The sequence below is a fragment of the Cryptomeria japonica genome, chromosome 10, assembly GCF_030272615.1.
Source record: "Cryptomeria japonica chromosome 10, Sugi_1.0, whole genome shotgun sequence".
Classification (NCBI taxonomy): domain Eukaryota; kingdom Viridiplantae; phylum Streptophyta; class Pinopsida; order Cupressales; family Cupressaceae; genus Cryptomeria; species Cryptomeria japonica.
The window spans coordinates 758,670,123-758,692,157 of NC_081414.1; positions in this window are offsets into that span (position 1 = coordinate 758,670,123).

Consider the following 22,035-nt stretch of genomic DNA (forward strand, 5'->3'; position numbering starts at 1 on the left):
CATCCTAGAGGTATATTAGAATTGAGAGACATTGGCAGTGAAGACCCGAGAAGTTCAGAAGCAGAAGACTTTGCAGATCACATGGCAGAATTGCATATTCAGGTTAAGCAACATTTGGAAGACATGAACAACAAATATAAGGAGAAGGCAGATGAGAAGAGGAGACATAAGGAATTTGAAGTTGGCGATGAAGTGATGGTATAGCTAAGAAAAGAGAGATTCCTGGTTGGAACTTATAACAAGTTGTAGATGAAGAAGTTTGGACCCTGTAAGATTTTGAGGAAGTTCAGTTTTGGAAATGCATATGAAGTGGAGTTACCAGATAGTCTGAGTATTTCACCTATATTCAACATTGGAAATATTCATGAGTATCATGAAATAGAATTTAGTGAGGACAGTGTTGTAGACTTGGAGAAATGGTTGCCAAGGAAGGAACCAGATCAAATTGAAGAGATTTTGGATAGTAGGATTGGGCGTAGTACCTGGAGCAGTCAGTATAAGGGATATCTTGTGAAGTGGAAGGACAAACCAGTTGAAGATTCATCTTGGATTTCTAAGGTAGAGGCAAACCACCTTTGTTTTCCTCTGACCCCAATAAAGTGGGAGGCTCACTTTCTTAATAACCTTAGATGTCTGATGCAGGAGCATCCATGGTTCATAGCAATCTCACATCAACCCCAAAAAAAAAACATTTTCCTTTTTGTTTTTCTTTTCGTTTGCTATTTCAGTTTTCCTTTCTGTGTGTCCTAATTTTGGCTCACTAGATCTTGTGGAGTTGGATTCTATTTGAATACTTGATCATCTTTCTTTCTTCCAAACTGCATCACAATTGGATCATTTTTCAACAAGATATCGCTACCAGTTTCCATGATAGTTTCCTATTACCGATTGACAATCCTTTGTTACCGGTTGCTTGGACCTATTTTGGCGATCCACTAGAACCCCTTCTGAAGCTTGTGGAGCCTTGGGTGTTGATTCCGATGTTCCTTGGTATGTGGTCGACCTTGTCCCATGATCTTTGTTTCATCCTTTGGATTTTCTGGACGAATCTCTTGGTGGAGGCTGACCTTGTTTATTTTTGCATGTTAGGTCTTGTTCTTCGGGTTTTGATCCCTTGGGGCCGACTGGGTCCTTTGGACCGATATATATAAATTTAATTGTGCATTAGAATGTAATCAATCAGAGAATGAAGTAGCTAGACTGTGCATAGAAGATAGATCTCATTATTCAATGTCCCAGTTGTGACCTATTTTGTATGTTCTACTAGGCCTGTGAGCCAGTATGTTGTAATCCGGTTGTTACCGATTGGATGTAATCAATTTTCATGCAATAAAACAATCTATTTTGCATTACCTCCATCATATCTTTGTGTTTTTGTTGCGTTTACTCTTGTTGACCAGTCCAAATTGATCTCTTTGAGGTCCCTCCTCACTGGTGGCTGCTTCAAATGTTGTTCCAGAGCATGTTGAAAAATTTATTGATCCAAATCAAGATCCTACCATTATGTCTCCTCCATTTCAAGATCCCTTATCATCCCTTCATCCACATCATGGCCCTACCATTCCATCTACTCCATCTCAAGAAACCTTATCATTTCCTCCACCAAGTCAAGATCCTCTTGTCCCATATACTCCACCTCTTGATCCTCCATTTCCTCCTATCCAAATCATACCACCACCATCACCTTATCCCCTTGGTTCACTTACATTCATCCATAGCAGTTCACTTGCAGTACAAGAAAATCTCATATACACCACCCATTCTCCTCCATTTGATAAAGGACTCACATCTTGTTACCTAGAGAATAAGTATCCTACTTTAAATAAAATGCTCAAAAAAATGAATTATCAAGGTAAAGGCTTAGGCCTACACGAGAAAGGTAATTTGGAGCCCATACATGTTAAAGCACATCCAGGATCTCATGGTCTCAATTACATATCCCAAGTTTCTTCATCCAAAAATATTCGTACAACTAATGCAAAATCCAAGTATGCTTCCAAACACACAATCACATCGCCCCATCGTTCCTCCAAATCATTTATTGCCATCCCCCCTCATCCTTCATCCTCTAAATCCATTTTGGGTCCCTGTATCCCAAAATATACCTTCATATATCCCCGACATGCTAAGTCCATTTTGGGCCCTTATATCCCAAAATCCCATCCTTCATCTTTTCCTACTCATCCCTGTATACACAAATCCCATGTCTCCATCACCCATCATAAACCTCCACCTCCTTTCATTCCCAATCAAGATCAACAAAGGCACATATCCCCACATTCCATCCAACATCCTACATCCATCACTTCATCCATATTTCTTCCATCTCCTACACCTCTGCACATTCCTTCCAAGGGTACTAGCAGAAATTTGGATATCAAGTCAAAAATACATAAAGCTAAACATCCACAACAATATAAAGATGACCATGTCCACTCAAAAGACATATTCTAAGAATGCAAAAGTCTATACAAAAATGCAATGAATCCCAAGGCTACAAAGGCCCACTAAAGCAAAAGAAAAAATAATGTGGATCCCAAAGAAAAAAGAAGTAGTGCATCCAAAAGAAAAAAACTGCAATGGCATCCAAAATTGCTAGTCCGGTAGCTAAACATTCTCCCCTCCATCTCGTAAGTCTATTTTGGGTCCCTATGTCCCAAAGCTCCCTATCATATTTCCTCCATCATATCCACATGCTACATCCATATCCACTCCACTCATCCCACATCCCTCGCAAAATGTGCCAATGTTGGTCCTAACAACATCCCCCATCACACTCGCTTTCCCTCCTTCCATCCAAACACTTGCCACTACCATGTCCCTTACACCACACACATTCCCCATCAAAACCATCTAGTCCAAGCCTTCGCATAATCCACTCATTCTCAATAAAGTTGCACCAACATCCAGTAATAACTCCAAATGGGCTCCTAATACCTTGATATGGAACTTGATGCTTGAGTCCTCCATCCCTCTCTCTTCCAAATCCATTTATCCTCAGCCATCTCCATCCATTAAAATTTCCTCCCAAAAATCAAGAAATTTAAAATAAAATAAAAAGTAAAGGGAAAAATTTGTCTAATGGTGAAAACTTGGAAAACAAGTGCCTTGGACAAGTATCATGATGAAAACCTGACAAACAAGCACCATGCATAATTCCCCTCATCCTTTTGCTCTCTACACTTGGGGGCAAGTTCTTCTAGCTATCTAGCCATTTCCTCTGCTATCTCCATCTACCTACCATATCCATAATATCCAATCAATTTCACTTCTTCCATCCTACTTTAGATCTTGATAAAAATAAAAGGCTACCATGTATGCATGCTTTAGACACCTTTTGGCCTCCCTTCCTCCCTTCCATGTAATCCCTCCACATCCCTTCATAGTCCTTATCTACCCATTCAACATGTCTTCCATCCACTTCCCTCAACTTTCTATCCTCCTATCAGTCATCTCATCATATCCATCCACCCACCTATCCTTATCTCCATGTTCCTCCATCCCTCATCCATAACCAGTTCCTCTCCCTATCCTCATATACCTCCATCCTTTCATCTCCCAGTCACATCTTCAATGCTTCCATCTCCAAATCATTTTCATCCTATCCTCCATCTTTTCATCCCTCCTCTCATATCATTCTATCGCCTCTTATATCCCTTGTCATTGGTATCTAGCTCCAGGCTACCTCTTCACAATCCAATGCCATCTATCATTTGGAATCAATCCATCAACTCCTCACAATCCGCCATCACATGCAGATCTTATCCATATTCCTCAACTAGCCAAGGTCAAACGCTAATCAAATCATCCAATCATATCCTTGGTCTTGTTTCTAGCCTTGCTGCAAGCCTTTATCACAATCCAATCATCATCATCGGGATGCATCTTCCCAATCCTTGTGTTGTAGGATATATCATTCCCACACCAACAACACCCCATCAATCATCAATCTCTCATGGTTTTTCATCTTGACTGGGACAACCTTGTTCTTGTCCCTGGGTCTTCCTCCATCATCCATAGCTCTTGTACATCTTGTAAATAGTGTCTTGTACATAGTGTTGGTAGTTTCCTTGGGATCATGTCCCATCAACTGGTTCTTCAATAATCATCCTAGAGCATCTTTGTCATCGCAATCGTATCAGGTATTGTAGAATCCTAAAATTTCACCCCTTGCAATTTTTTATTGCATTTGGGTCTTCGCCTTAATGTTTGCGCCCCTCAGCCTGATCAGAGACCTGATTATGCTCATACATGACAAAAACTTTATTTAGCTCAAAGGTGCACCACATTGCCACCTTGATCCTGCCCCAAATAGGGCAGGACCAAGGATTGGCACCATGGTCCTCCTTAATGGGGACCTAAATTGGACCCCTTGACCTATCTCAAATTTGCAATGGGAAACACCCCTCCATGTCAACTTATGTTGGAAAAATAATTGATTCATCCTATGGGAAAGTATATAAGAGGGGTTTCCCCTCTTATTTGATAGATCATGAAAACACAAGAGGTCTTCAAGCATTCAAGAGATCGAGCATTCAAGTATTCAAGAGAAATTGAGTATTTTCAGTCTTCCTTCAAGCTTTGGAGAAACAATAGAGTCAATATTTCAAGCATTGAAGAGGAGATCATCATTCTAATTCATGAAGTCCTAATTCCATGTGGAGGCAAACAAAATTTCATAAGGAGGTATGAGCATTTCATTTTCAGTCAATTCAACATGCCCTCGAAGAGGAGGATTTCTACTTTCGGTCCTTTCAATTGCATTATCTCAACCGCTTAGTTAATTTCAAAACCGGGGTTTGACCTAAATGCAAACCCCTATTCCCAACACATTTCCATTTCTTTCTATATGCAAAAAACAAGTGCACAACTATATCTCTGAAATTAAGCTTTATTTGCAGAGATATTAAAACCCTTTTCGATGCACAGAAAGTTCAAAGGACCAAGAGGGTGGGCGTCCTGGTCCGGACACATGGTCCCTGCTACTTTTGCTAGATTTTGGAGAGCAGCTCCGAATCATCTCAAACTTCTCAGTTCCAAGTGCATGACAAAATCCCAAATCTGTAGCTCACTATTTTCTCATATTTGTCTTCATTTCTAACACTTAGTCTCAATTCACTAGTCAACTTACAAAAGAGGGTCAAGCACATTCCATTATGATCAATCTACTTAGTATTTAGTCCTAATCTGATTAGTGACTAAATCTAGTGGATTTACCCTCTCTTTTGAATGTAAAGGATCTCCCATCATCATCCTAAGTGAAAATATGTGATTTGGTGATTTCTCCTTCATTGTTGAAAATTGCCAAGTCACCTAATTTTCCCCTTTACAAATACCTTTTGTCATCCCACACTAGTACATTCGGGGATAATTTCCGATGACCAATCATTAGAATTGTGACTACTTTTCATCAGACTACCGACAAATGAAGTCGTCAAAAACTCATCGTTGGACTTTTCGACGATGCCTTTGAATGTCAGAATTACAACGACACTGTGAACTCTGCCGACGATAGCCATGATCACTCTTCTGGTCAAAAATATCGTTGGACATATAGCATCCTCGTTGGAATTTCAACGAAAGCCTAAAACTTTGCACCAATGAGAATGCTATTGGTTCGATGGTTTGGTCATTGGTCCAGTAATATGCATCGACGATCATCCAACAAGGAAGTACCGTCAGACATACAACATCCTTGTCGGATGTTTATTTAGTTGGCATCGGAATTGCGACGACATCCAAAAACTTTGCACCAACGAGAATGTTGTTGGTCCGACAATATATTGTTCTTTTGAGATATATTGTTCTCACATCAACAACACCCATCATCAGTCTGTGCAGGATGTATCCTTCCTCAAGTCAGACATCATCAACTCTTCATCCAATCAATCATCCTTTGGAAAAAGATATCCGAGACACTTGTGTTTTCTTTGATTCTTTTGAATCTTTTTTTATCTTTTTAAGCTCCTCGGGTCCCATTTCCTCTTGATCATCACGATTTTCTATATCATGGTGCACTAGGAATAGCATGGCTCAGGATGTTATCTTGTTACTTTTGGTTTTTGCTTGGTGTGTCTTTTGGATGTATTCCTTGTTGTAGCTTCATGAGGTCGTAGCTATCTCATGTTACACTGTAACATGTCTTCTGCTTGTGGTTTATCCCACACTGTTTCCTGCAGGGTCTCTATAACTCTGTGTGGTGCTAGATTAGCTCGTGTATCTATTTATATGTGTCATTTCATGCATTGGCTGTGAAATTCCACCCTAGTTCTTCATATCTAGGTGAATCACATACACTGCTAAATCAAAATAATTGCTTAGTACATGACTTCTCATTTTGCAGGTGCTCATGCTCTATGATGTTCCCATCTACATCTCCACTGCATTTGCATTTTCACCTTTTTCTAGCTACTTCTTGTCTTCCATCCTGTCTGCTGGGGCATTGTCTCTTTCAAGATGTCGCCCAACCCCTTTTCCCACATGCACCCTCTCGAGGGGGTATCCCTGGCCATTCCTTTATCCCCCTAGGGACTTTTTTTTTGCCTCGCTCCCTTTTCTTCGAGTCACAAGTGCCTTATTATCTCCACACTGACGCTATTCTAGTGCCACCATGAAGACGGGCAAAATGTAGACACTTAAATTTGACTAATTAATTCAACTAGATCAAATCTCCTAAGTCACTTGTATTAGTTAAATAATTCATATTATGCAATTAAAAACAAGCATCCCTTTGGTCAAATTAATTTAATTATTAAGGCCATCCTCAATTAATTGATTAAATATCTTAATTAATTAATTTCCCTTTTCTTATAATCCTTGAATTAATTAATCAAATTAATTAATTCCCCATTTCCATCCCCTTTATTTGAATTTAATTAATTCAAATATCCCATTTGAATCACATCTCCTAACCTAAACTACCCTTCTAACCCAACCTCTAGAATCTAACTTTTTGGTTCTAACCAACCCTATCCCCCTAACCAACCTTATCCCATCCTATCCCATCCTAACCTCCCTTCACATGTGTGCAAACTCATGATTAACTAATTTCCTTAATATTAGGAAATTTGAACCTATTTTGGGTGGCTTCCTCCCAAAATGGACATGTATCCTTGAGGACACATGTCAAGCCCCTTCTCGACATTTGTCCCTCTAAAGGACACATGACCTTGCTTGTTGAGCCACTTGTTTGGAATCTTCTTCCACATGGCATTCTTAGGATTGCCACTTGTCCTCCTTGAGGAGAGACAAGTGTTGCATTTTCAAGGACCTTCATCGCCCTTCCTTTCCTATTTAACCCCCCTTTTTTTCAAGCAAGTCATCCACTTTCCATACAATCACACCATTATAATGCAACACTTCATCCACTCTTAGCATATCCATATTGTCATAATGTAGAATTTCGTCCTCATATCCCATCATCTCATCCTCATATACCATCATATTATGCTCATATCTTGAATCCAATTAGCCCAATCTTGCATCATGGAGCACAATTGAGCACGTGCTACGTCATTGAGCACACATCTGACCAGAGAACAATCAAATCAAGAGGACATTGGTTTGCTTTTTATTGATGTTATTTAATGTTTCTAATTTCCTCTTTAGCATCGTTCTCAATCTTGAGGTGTTTTGAGTGATTTTGTACTAGTTTAGATTGCTTAGTTTAACTTTTGATCTTTTATATTCGTGCAAAATTTCCTTCACATAGAAAGCAATTACATGATTAGTGATGTTTAATCCTAATGATGAATGCAAATATGTAATTAGTGACTTTATAATGCAAAATGTACCTAATGATTATCATTATATATAGGTATAAGGAAATGCAAGATTAATGATGATTGCAAATGTACTTATGTCCTAATAATGAATGCATGATTGATTGTTGTTTTTGTGTGTCAGAATACATCTTTATTTCTTGACCATATGATTTTCAGAAGAAATGTTAGTAAAATAGTAGATAGAAAGAAATGATTAAGAAAAAGTGATAAGATGATGAAGAGATATACCACAATGAATTCTTATGTGTCTATTTATATGCAACATTTTCATCATTGAGTGATATTATGTATCAATGGAGCTTTGTACATCAGGTATGAAAAATTAAGGTGCAAATGATATCCCATTGCAGAAAATAAACATATTGCAGATAAGGAGTGAACCCCTCCATTATAGGTGTATCACTAAGGGTCAAGGTATGTGTGATAGTCACAAGCATAACTATCCTTGACTTTATTTTTGCATAGGATACTTGTTGAATGAACATACCAACATAGACACCCTAACTAACATTGGCCCAAAACTTCATCGGTTCACACCACAAACAACAAACAAAGGAAAAAAACATGAACCATCTTGGCTCCTCTAGTCACTTATGAACATCCTTGAGTAGCATAGGAATACAAACTGACACCATTTGATTTTTAAGATAAGACTAACTAGGACAAAATCCAACAACCATATTGATCTTGTGTCTTCGTTTTGATTGCTTGATGTGATGGTTGATAAGAATGTCTAGTTTTAGAGATCGAATACCCTGTATTTATTAAACTTCGTGTGAAGTGTTTACTGGATATTTGCTCAAGTGTTTGATCTCCGTAAGATAAATTATTGCAAGATTTTGTTTTTTATTTTTTTTCAATTTTTAGGGCTTTTTTCAAGACATTTTATGATTTTTTTCAGAACTTTTTATGATTTTATTTTTGTATTTTTTAGGACATTTTATGATTTTTATTTTTTATTTTTTAAATTTTTTGATGTTTTTTGGATTTTTATTTTTATTTTTTAATTTAAAAAAAATGAAAATGCAACTAAAATGCACTTTTTAAAAATTTTTTTGTTAGGGGATGCCCCCAATTTATCAATATTCATGATGTAAGTAATGACTTATGCATTGCTCTATGTACAAACTAGATATTGAGCTTAATGATCACTAATTATGCATCCTAGCATGAATATACTAACTATGCAAAATTTCCTACCTAAAGAAAAATGATTATGCGGGTTTCTCATAGTACCATGTACACTAACAAGATTCTCAGTTGTAGAACATTTTAGAGATAAGGATTTACTTAGTTTTCAAAATCTTTAGAGAACTCAGCTCAACGCGCCAAATGGCTAAGATGTGCATTCAGAGAAGGAGAAAGATTCGCTATCAACTCCGAAACTTTTATCTTTGATTACCTATGCGTGTTCAATTGAGTTTATTTTGACTCTAAGACCATTATCGACCCTTAGAATCCTACGTGACTAGCTACATGATTTATCCTAACTCTAAAAGCATCCTGGATAGAGCTTCGTTGCTAGTAGACATCTATAGCCCTGACAAGGTTATCACTGTAATCTTACAAATATTGCTCCATTGACAGTTAGGCATACATAACCCCGATGGAGTAACTTGCATGTTCCCAAAGCCAAGCTTTTGACATTGCATGTTAGCTCATTTTTTGTTCTTCTTTTCATAATATTTTCTTTTTCTTGCTCATTCTTTTCATCTTTTGATATAACTTTTATGAACTTTTTTTTTTTTGCATTCGATCATAAGCAATGAAGCTCACATGGGTTTGAGAATTACAACGATGTTGAAGTAGGATTTTAGATTTTTCACTAGCCACATCATCAACCAGGTATCTAAAATGATGTTGAGTGATTGATTAATGTGTGAAAGATATAGCAACCGAAAGGTTATTGTAACAAGAGACAATAGTGAACCCTCTACTCAAAAAAAGACAAACCCTAACCACAAGGTGATGCCAAAGATAAACAACCTTGTATTTTAGGAACTTTGTGAATGAATACCTAAGAAAAGAGGTGAACCTAGGATCGTGTAAATGCAGATATGTGACAAACCTACACAAGCACCCTTCTATTCAAATGAAAAGTACCTGAGAAACTATATGAGAATATAATGCAAGTAAAATGAAATGGATTAAAGCATAATATAATGCAAAAAAAGGAAATTGAAATACAAGAAAAAGCAAACTAAAATGTCAAAAAAAACAACTAAAATACAGGAAAAATAAAATGAAATGTAAAAGAAAAAACACTAAAATACATGAAAAACAAAATGAAATGCAAAGGAAAAAAAAACTAAAATGCAGGAGAAATAAATTGAAATGCAAAATAAAAACAAATTAAAATGGAAAAGAAAAAGAAAACCTAAACATCTATCAAGCGTAATATTTATTTAAATGCATGTTGTTGATAGGTTCAGAGAGTGGATCACTCTCTATTGTTGTTAAATTGTATGCACCATTATCGAGGACTTTTGTAATTACATAGGGACCCAACCAATTAGGTTCAAACTTGCCAGGTTGCTCTCGCTCTACTAGATTTTTATGATTCTCTTTTAGGTTGAGATCTTCCACCTGAAAGAATCTTTCTCTGACTCTCTTGTTGTAACTTCTTCTCAACTTGTTTTGATATATTTGTTGATAATTTAACACATTTTGTCTCCTTTCATCCAACATTTCTAGTTCTTGCAACCTTGCCACTCTATAATCCTCATTAAAAATAATGTTTCTCAGGGATACCCATAGTGATGGTAACTCTACTTCAATAGGAAAAATTTCTTCTGAGCCAAAGACCAAAGAATATGGGGTAGCACCTCTAGTTGTACATACACCTATTCTATAAGCTTAAAGAGCGAGATTCAACTGTAAATGCCAATCATGTCCACTTTCTTTAACAACTTTGCTAAGGATTTTCAAGATTGTCTTGTTAGTTGCTTCTGCCTAACCATTTCTCTGTGGGTAGTAAGGAGTAGCAAAGCAATGTTGAATATGGAATCGATCACAAATCTCACGTACTTCTTGATTCTTGAAAGGGCGTCCATTATCTGTTACTATGCACATTGAAATTCCATACCGACAAATGATGTCATTAAGAAATTTTTATATTTGCATGTCGGTTATGTATGTGAGTGGAATTGCTTCTACCTTGTTTGTGAAATATTTAGTGGTTGTTAGAATAAATTTATTCTCATTAGAGGATGTAGGGTTTATTTTCCCTACAAGGTCAAGTCTCAAATGTGAAAAGGACCATGGTGATGTGATTGGTCAAAGATCCTAAGCAAGTGCATCTATTAGATTATTGTGTATCTGACATTGTCTGCACTTTTGCACATACTTATATGCATCCTTTTCTATAGTCGGCCAATAATATCTCATGCACAATAATTTCTTAGCTAGGGCCAGTCTACTAGAATGGGCACCATATATTCTATAATGTACCTCTTTCAAAGCCAATTGTGCCTCTTCAAGATTGAGGCATCGAAGTAGTGTTCCATCTAAACCTTTTTGATACAAGGTGTCTACAATGATTACATGCTTGGATGCTTGTCATATGAATATGTTGCACTGATTATGGGAGAGGTATGGAGGCATGTATTGATCATGTAGGTAGTTGTATATGCCATTGTACAATGGTGAGTTTAGACCAACTATCATGCACACATATTCAGACTATGGGATCTCATATGCTAGCACCATGAGATACTCTACTAGAAATTCAAATCACGTTACATTGCTTGGAATGCCAAGGATAGATCCTACAATTATCATGGCATCTTCTTCTTTGTTGTGGACTCGAGGGATTTGTTTAAAAATAATGCTATTGAAATATTTCTTGAAATTGTCGACCATCCTCTTATATGGCATCAACTTGTCATCTTTAGTGATATAATCATCACTAACCTAGTTAATTATAAGCTATGAATCTCCATATACATGCAAATCTGTGATTTTTCATTATATTGCCATGCAAAGTCCTATAAGAAGAGTCTCATATTCAACCAGATTGTTCGTACAGGGAAAACTGATTCTGTATGACTTTGGGATAAAATTACCTTGAGGTGTGACAAAAAGTATACGAACTCTAGCTTCTTGATTAGTGCATGATCCTTCAAAGTACAACTTCCATTTTGTAGAGGTTGTTAGTGAGAACATAGATTCATCAATAAAACCAGTCAACAAGGGGTGATCATCTTAAATTAGGTCTTCTGCTAGTTGATCTTCTATAATTTGACCCTTAATAGATTTTTGATCCACGTACTCAATGTCAAATTAAAAAAGAATCATGACCCATTTAGCCAATTTTCTTGTCAATGTTCCTCTTCTTAAAAGGTACTTGAGCAAGCCAATGTTAGTGATGAGTTGTACTTTGTGACTAAGCATATAGTTTCTAAGCTTTTTGGATGCGAAGACTACTAATAAACATGCTCTTTCAATAGGGTTGTAATTTAGCTCATATCCCACTAGTGTCCTACTGATATAGTAGATTGCTCATTCTCTGCCTTGGTCATCACATTGCACCAAAAATGCTCCTAGGGATGAATTAGTTGCAGAGATATATAGAAATAAGGTCTTTCCTGGTGTTGGCAACACTAAAACTGGTGGTGATAGTAGATAATCTTTTAAAGCTTGAAAATCTTCTTGACACATTTCTATCCATTTAAAGGCCACTCCTTTTTTGAGAAGATGTTGAAACGTCTAGCACTTGTCTGCTAGTTGTGCTATAAATCTCCTGATTGACTGTAAATTTCCTTGTTGAATTCGCAATTGTTTCAAATTGGATGGTGGTGACATTTCCATAATAGCTTTCACTGCAGCTAGATTGACTTCAATACCTTTGTTTGACATTATGAACCTTAAGAGATTTCCAGTTGTGACTCCAAACACACACTTTTTAGGATTCAAGTTGATCTTGTATTTTTCATGCCTATCAAAGATTTTAGCTAGGAATTTAAGGTGGCCTTCTTAGGTTTTGGACTTAGCTAGCAATTTGTCCACATAATCTTCCATGATATCTTGGATCATGTTATGAAAAAGTGTAGTCATAGCTCTTTGATATGTTTCCCCCACATTCTTCAACCCAAACGACATCACATTCCAACAATATGTCCCCCATGGATAGGTGAATGTAGTCTTATGTTGATCTTCTGGTGCAATTTTGATATGATTGTATTAAGAGAAGCCATCCATTAATGACAACATCTCATGTCTAGCCGTGAGATCTACTATTATATCTATATTTGGGAGGGGAAAATCATGTTTTAGACAGTCTTTGTCCAGATCTCTAAAACCTGTTCAAGTTTTGATTCCTCTGGTGGGTTTTGTTACTGGTACTAGATTGGAGATCCATTCTACATAATTAATTATTGCTTTGAAAACAACATCCTGCAATTCAACTTTGACTAGCAAGGCAATTTGTGGATGCATTTTTTTCTAAGCTTTTTCTTAGAGGGTTTTTCTCTTGGAAGTAATGGCAAATGATGCAGAACAAGATCGATGTCTAATCTTGGCATGTCAGCATATGACTAGGAAAAGTTAATGGGCCTTTTCTTGAAAAACTGGATGAATCTCTCTTTCTCTTTTGGTTTCAAGGATTCTACCAAGTGAATTTTACGCACAATCTCACCATCACCAATGTTGACTTCTTTTGATTTTTTGACTAATAGTGACAATATTTTCTGGTCAATTGGCAAGTCATCTAGTCTATCTCCACACTTATATTTGGTTTCTTTGGGGTTTTCCTGACTAGCGAATGAACTTGCTTCCCCAAAGTATGTTGTTCAATCTAAATCAATAGAAAATATTGTCTAATGATATCCATATGGTAAACCTTCATGTGCACCAAGAAATTCTAAAATTACTTCATCATTTTGAAACCAATCTAGGTGTGGTCTTTCCTGTTGCCCCTAATCTATAAGATTGGGAAACACAAGAGAAAGATTTCTACTTTTATCAGCATAGGAGGCTATCATTATAGCTTATATGCAAGTATCACTATTGTTTGTCAATGAATTTGGGTCAATATCTTTGTCCTCATAGGGAATGTCCTCCTATATGTATGTCTCTGCATCAAATACTTCTTCATTTGGTTCTCCAATAGGTGATGACAAAGGTCTCCTAGTTACTTTGGCTAGATTCATGAGGTTATGACTGATTGATCCTAGTTCTATTTGAGTAATGAAAAAATTATGATGTCTTGCATGAAACTCTTTTTCCAAGTCCAGACTTAAGCCGCCTGATTCAACTAGCTCGATAGGAATCACATAAACAACCAATGCCACTTCTTCCTGATGTGTCATTTTTGGGTCTCTTATAGTGCTTTGGTAGCTCCACTCACTAAGTGGTATTTGAATATGTGTAACCTTGTTAGTACCTTGCTCTTATTCTATATTATCAATAACTTGTCTAGGAGGAGGTTGTGTGACTGAAGGCGAATTAGATGTTGTTGTTTCATTATTTTGACTCACGGGCCTTTTCTCTACCCTAGTATATCCCGAACCCTAATTTTTTGGATTCTATGATGGGAATATTGGTTTTACAACTCCTTGATGTTGTGCTCCTGAGCCCATGGTATCGTCATATCCATGCCTTTGTAACATTTGATAGCCTTTCCCATACTAGTTCAAAGGGAGTTGAGTTGATTGATTTTGTTCTTCTTCATCCTTATATAACCATTTGCATACTTCCTCCTCTAGAGTTTCCTCATCCAATTCTCCTGATACTAAACCGCTTCTTTGCCTTTATGTCGATCAATAGGATTCAGTGATGGTCTTCCGAAGGATTTCGAGGATGGAGGTAATTGGCCAATGTGAAGTCCCTCTAAATAGGAATACTATCTACATCCTTTATCCTATATTTTTAATTGTGCATTAGATGTAGAAGTTGTTGATGTGTCTATTATTGTCAAAGATTTAAGTTGTGATACAAGTGGAGTTGCTTGGTTTATCAAGACCTGATTTTCCAAACTTGTCTTTAAATTGTTGCAATGTTGAAATGGATTAGAAAATCTTGGTATTGTAATTTCAATGTTGTTGTATGAGAACTTGATGCACTAATGAAATGTAGATGCCACTGCTTGCATCACATGTATCCATAGTCAACCCAATAGCATATTATATCCCAATTCTCTATCCAAGACTCGAAATGTAGTTTCTTTAGTAACAAGTCCAACTTGTACCGATTAAGTGACCACAGCTTTTGATGGGTGCTCTTCATCATCATAAGCTTTAATCTTCTTAGTGGGACAATGTGATTTTCTAAATACCCTAGAGCTTTGATCAAGTTCAAGGTATATATGTTCAGACCGGCTCCACCATCTATCAACACTCTCTTAATTCTTTTCTTGTGACCAAAGACCTCTAGATGTAATGGATCATTATGTGTCAGTCTATCCGTGATAATATCTTATTCTATGAAAGCAACACGAGGAGCTAGAGCCAAGTTTCCAACCATAGCCTAAAAGGTGTTCTCATCAATGTCTCTTGAAACAACAAACTCACAAAGGGATTTGTCTAGGATAACCCTATGAGTTGCTTTGATTTGAAACAACTCAAAGATGGATATCTATGCGGGGATTTTATTCATTTTCTCAATTATGTTATAGTTCCTTGTCGGTTGAGTAGGATTTGAAGGGACTCCTTGAAGCGTGACCTTGGAATGACAAGTGCCTATTGCACGTTTAGTATTCTTTGGCTTGACAATGATAATCACAATTATTTCATCTGCTTGACTAAGAGTATTGATAGTGTAATCATAAGAGACTCTTGTATAATTCGCCTTATTATCTTGCAAGATTGGACTTGAAGCTTTCCCTTTATCATATTTAACAAATGGGGCATTGAAAATGATGTGATCTATATTAGATGACCCTTTGGTATTGTCCACAGTTATGTCTCCTTGATCGATAAGGTCTTGGATTAGGTTCTTGGGTTTATAACAATTGGATCTTTACGACCTCTTGTTCGATGGTAGTCACATAAGTCATTATCGTTCCACCAAGTTGGTTTGAATGGACCTGGTTCATAAGGTTTTGCTTCAAGTATTGTTATCAAATTGTTTTGGACCAACTTCTTGAGTGTTGATTCTATAGTTTCCCCAAGTGGCATGTAATTCCGTTGTGACACATTATTTATTGAAGGTCAAGGATTGGTAGATTGTATTGCATTTGTTGAAATTGGATTTTTTTCTTAAGGTGGATTCTTATTCTTAATGAAAGGATTGGAAAGTCCTTGTAAAGAAACCACTGGTTGAGCTCTATTCACCACCCATGTGTCAACAACTCCATCATTTGTCACATTCTTGTTCTTTGACCAATATTTAGAATTGTCATTTCTAGTGTTACCCTCTTTGTTAATCTTCAAGATTCCTTGCTCGACGAGACCCTTTTCACATTTCAAACTCTTTTTTAGTAACTTGATGGAAGAAATTTAGATATTGCATTTGTAATGGATACTTGATTTGAGGGATTAGGTTCTCTATAAATATGTCTACTTGCTCTTTCTCTGGAATGTGAGAAGGACATCTTCGAGCAAGAGAGCACCAACATTGTAGAAAAGAGGCAAAGGACTCACCTTCATTTTATTTTAGAACACATAAGACCATCAATATAACATGATTATTTATGTTATGCATAAAAAATTGTAATGAAGAGCTTTGCCAATTCTCCCTAGGAAGTTATCGTCGGGGGTAAGTGTGAAAACCATTCCAAAGCCTGACGTCCAAGACTCTTAGGAAATAAGTGCATCAAATATGCATCCTCATTTGCCACTTCTATGTAGGTTGTAAAGAATCCTTTGATGTGATCTCTCGAGTCACCTTTCCCCCTATATTTTTTAAATTTTGGTGTTTCAAAATGTGGAGGGAATGGTGGAATTTACAGTGTTTGATCAAATGGATATGGTCAGAGATCTCCCATAGTATAACTCTTTTTCTCATTCCCACTTTGAAGATTAAAGTCATTTATTTTTGCAAAATATGAACTTGTTGAGCAAGAATGTTTGTTTGGGTCAATGACACATTCGACAAATAGGTATTTGCCGCAAAAGGATTTGTGTTCGTGTATACTAGGGGTTGTTGAAACATTGAATGGTTATGATGCTGTGCACTATTGGTTCCACTTAGTGCTGAAAAGCATGAAAATTGTGTGTTGACATTAGGTTGTGTCGAAGTGAATGGGTTGGTAGGTCCTTGATTTAAATGATGACCACTATAAGTTGATCCTACAAATACTGACACCGTTGGTTGTAAAGTACATGTTGGGGCCAAAATTTAAGAGGTGCTAGTCAGACTTTGGGCTGATGTATTTGAGATATTCATAGTTGTTTGGGATGTGACACTGGTATATATTTGTGATGTAATGTTAGGACCTGACAATGTTGTACTAGAGGCTGAACTATTGGTGGAATCCATGCTGGCTTGGGTCGATGCTACCTGTGTGTATTGATTTATACCCTAAGTAGAGCTAGAGGACACGTGTGTCTGAGATGAACATGATGCCTAATTTGTGTTTTGATTTAAAATAAATCTAGGGGGTAAGATCGTTGTAACGTCAAAGTTAGGCGGTAGTTTAGCCCCATTTTGCAATAGTAACAAAAGACATCTATCTTTGTCATGGTTAATGAGAGCATTGAGGATTGCAAGGACATATGGATCTTATTGGGCTGCCTCAAGCTCTTCTATTGTTAAATTGTGTTGAAGTTCAGTTACTGAAGGTAAAATGTCCTGGTTTGTTGGTAAAGGGGGTAAAGTTGCCCCTCTTCGCGATTGTCCTCGCGAATAAGAAGATAAGTTCATTGTTCTCATTGGATTAAATGTAGGGTCATTGTTTGGATCCATTTGACTCTTAGTTGTCTATGATTGAGTAATGGGCATAAGGATAATTATGACGACTTAGGGACACACTATGGGACCTTCAACGGGTTGTGACACACTAAAGATCTAAATGCAAAGACTTAAGGTTGGGGACTGATTGAATATGGAATCTAAGTTCTAGACACTTTACTGAGGGTTTGGATGAGGGTGTTGTTGTTGTTGTAGCCTAAGTCTCTTGAGTCTTTGCTGGATGATTTCTCTCTCATCTTGGCCTCAATTCGATGGATTTTCATCTCTTCCTCCAAAACAAAAGTAACTCCTATGTACTGGGGTGCACTCTTTTTCAATTTCCAAGAAAGGTTGTTAAAACCAGAGATGATATCTTCCTAATCGTTGTTAGGTCCTAAATTAGGTTGTAAAAATGGGAAGAAACTATCAACCGGTAACACCATCTATTGTAAGACTCTTCTAAATGGATTGTGGATGACTTCTAAGATGATATGAAGACTTTAGATAAGTCTGCAACATTGTGCAAAGAGTATTGAGGGTTGTTTTGACCTAATTGGGATAATGCTTAAGAGTACCCTATACTAGACTGATGAGAAAGGGCACAATGATTGGTAGATGATTGATTGATGACAATAGGGCTTTATATTCTCAAGAGCTCCTTGAACAAATGTTTAAACTTGACAATAAAAGCTATGCAACCTAAGGAACCCTAAGAATTCTAAGAACAATTGAAGTTGTGCAATCTATGTGAACCTAAGGACAACTAAGGGCATGCAACCTATGGGTACATGCAAACAATTAAGGGCATTCAACCTATATGTACCTAAAGATTTTGGACAAAATTTTGTATCGTATAAGTATGGGACACTATAAATTTTCATAGTGAACTTGAGGTTTTTTCTGACTAAGGCCTGAGTATTGTTCTAGACAAATGTGAAATACAAATTGACGAATGTAAAATACTGACAAACGCTATGCAAAATTCTAACAGGATGACTGCAAGACACTATGTGGATGAATGTGAAACCCTAACTAGACTAATACAAAATTCTGAGTTTTTTGTTTTGTTTTCGGTGTTTGAGTAGTTTTAGTTTTTCTGTTTTGATCTCTATTTCCCTATGTTTCAATGAAATGTAAAACTATAAACACTCAAAAGATAGTATGGCTGAGTTAACATAAATAAACAAGCACGATTCATATGGTTGGCTAGGACAATACCATTTGGGTTCCCACTGCAGATAAATCCAAGCTGCACTTATTCAGAGTGGACATCTTAGGACTTTTGTAGCACTGGCTCCCCCACCATAACACTCACTTCTCGAGCATACCAAACTCCAAAATTCCCAAAGACCTAAAGATCCAAAGGAATTTTCTATCTCTATTTTGAGCTATGAGAACGTAGGATGACTTCAAAGGTTGGACCTCCCACGCCAATAGATAGAAGGTTTTGGGCTGCTAAAACAATGGGTTCTTAGTAAGGCCACACATGCGGTGTTTCACTCAATTAAGAGGTCTCCTAGCCCTTGCAGGTGTTTATGCACCATTGTGTGGATTACACGTCACACATGTACTAGGGGAAACATACGTCGATATGACACATCGTGTAGTGCCTTTCCATGATACATTCTATTTGGTACATTTGATTAATACTTTTGGACTTGTTTAGACTCTTATGTTGGGATACTTTATGGTGATGTCTGATACATCATGTGTTATTTTGGATTGTGATTCTTAGAACTATGATGATAGCGAGGCTTATGTTTGGTTATTTATGTTTACCCATTATCATATGATGTGGTTTATATTTATTTATGGTGATGTTTTGTTATGTGCTAACCCTTAATTTATATTTTCATTAGATATGATGATGTTGTTGATGATGCTATGCTATTACCCGTTGACAATATGGAAGGATTAATTATGTGTTGCATTGATGTTTTGTCATTGATGTCAACACTAGTAATTATGGTTGGTTATTGACACTAGTTGTTAAGGTTGGTTATCAACATACATGTTTTGGTTATCGACAGAAGATCTAGTGTTACAAACAGAAGGAACTATCTGTTGGACACTGTCGACATGTTTGGATCAATAGAATTTGTTTGGTTCTATGTGCTACATGATTCTGAAACATGTTTTGGTCAGTTGGTATTGACTTGGTGATCAGATGCTATCATACTCTCTAGTAAGTCCATACCGACATGGGTTTAAGGTTTTACCAGCAAAGTTTTTATTGAGAATCTTTGATAGGATGCATAAGTGGTGCTGGTGCGGTTTCTAGGATGTAGAAGATGATCCTTGATCATGCTTCAACTGGTTGGAGTCATCGCTTTGGCATGATAGACCCAAAATAGGTCCGATGCCTATCTAGGTTATGGACTAGTATCATGTTAACATGTTCTCTACACGTTACGGGGATGATTTATGGATTGGTTAATGTTGTTTTGATCTAAAGTCGACATGGCATATCATTGTAATATGGATGTATGTAATGATCTTATTGTAATATCTTTTAGGTGGCCGGCCTAATTGGTTTAGGCCTTAGGTTTTGTATAAATCAATGTAAGATCTCATTGCAGATTATGGTAGTGGTGTGGATAAGAAAAAGGAATGTAATGTGCGAATATTGTAATATCATTCAGGCAAAGGATTAGGTCGATCATTGAAGATTGAATTGGGTTTATGTAAGAGGTCAAAGGCCTTCGGTATTGAGCTTAACCGAGACTGTAATCAAGCATGGTAGATGCTATCTCTGGAAGTTCATTCTACTGGATTGTTGTCCATTATCTTGAGGTGGTTTTAACCTCTTTGTAGTCAGTGAGACTCTTTTGTAATGAGAAGTGCGCTCTAGGCAGTGTGCCTTCCTTCATGTGTAGGCCCCTCATTGTATCACATACTTTCTGTAGAAGTATCATCTGACTGTAGGTAGGCTTCCCACCGTGGTTTTTCCCTTTACTGGGTTTTCCACGTACAAATCATGGTGTTATGTGGTATGGTTGCATTGTGTTGATTATCTATTTCATTGTTAAGTTGTATTGTTTACTGGTATTTGTTTCTGCTATTCTAGTATTTAATGTTTATGTGCTTCGGTTTAAGGTTGTAAAGAGGATTAATTGATATAATCTGTTGACAACTGATTCAGCCCCCCTCTCAGTTGTCGACCAGTTATCCTAACAATTGGTATCAGAGCTTTGGTCCTCTTTTGTAGAATCTTAACTGCTTGAGGTAGATCTTATGGCAACTAATCCACCTACAACTATTTTCAGAAGAGAGATCCCTAATCTTGATGGAACAAATTATGGGATATGGAAAATCCAAATGGAGACTCATCTTAGATGTCTTGGAAAGGATATTTGGGAGATCATTGAGAAAGGTTACATGCCTTATGATCCAACATTTGGCAATCCCGCTTCTGCAGACTTGGATAAAAATATTGAGAATGATTGCAGAGCTAGAGAATCCCTTCTGTGTGCACTTACTGATCAACAGATCATGGGATTGATTGATAAATCATATGCAAAGGTTATGTGGGACAAATTGCAAAATCTGAATGAAGGTGACCCTACTGTCAAACTTACTAAAGTTGATGGTTATCGAGTGATATATGAGAACTTGAAGATTGATGACAATGAAAGAATTGATACATTTATGGAAAGAGTGAATGAGATTGTCAAGGGAATTCAATGCTGTGGAGGATCACTGAGTGAAGATGAAATAGTTTCCAAAGTCTTGAGAGCCCTACCACCGGCTTACAAGATGAAGGCAACTACAATTAATGAATTGAGAATAATGGCAAACACTTCAGTTAACAGAGACATTCTGATTGGGAAATTATCTACTTTTGAGCTTGAAGAATTTGGACCTACTGGAGTTGCAAAATCTGAACCTGCTTTTCATGCATCATCATCATCTATCGGCAATAATGATTGGAAAGCCCTATATGCAAAAGAACTAGAAGATATGAGGAAAGAGAATGATGAATCTGAGCAACTTGAAGCCTTATTTGTTAGAAGAGTACCTAAAGGTCTGACAAGAAGTAAGTATGAAGGAAAAACACCTTTCAAATGTTTTGCATGTAATAAGATTGGTCATTTTGCATCTAGATGTCCTGAAAGGAATGCAAGATTTGAAGAAAAAGTTAAGAAATCATTCAAGCCTAATTAGAACAGATATAGATTCAAGAGAAATAAAAAATGCTACATAGTAGATGAGGAAGGAGTAATTGATGACTCTGAGGATGAACCGACAAAAGACTCTGCTAGTGGATCCGATAATGGAAAGGAATGGGTGTTCTATGCCTTAAAGGAAGATGAACCGACACCGGCTATCAAAAATGAAGAAAAGGACCTGGCAACAAAAGTTGAAGACAAGGATGAATGGGTAATTGATAGTGGATTCTCACATCATATGACTGGAGATAGAA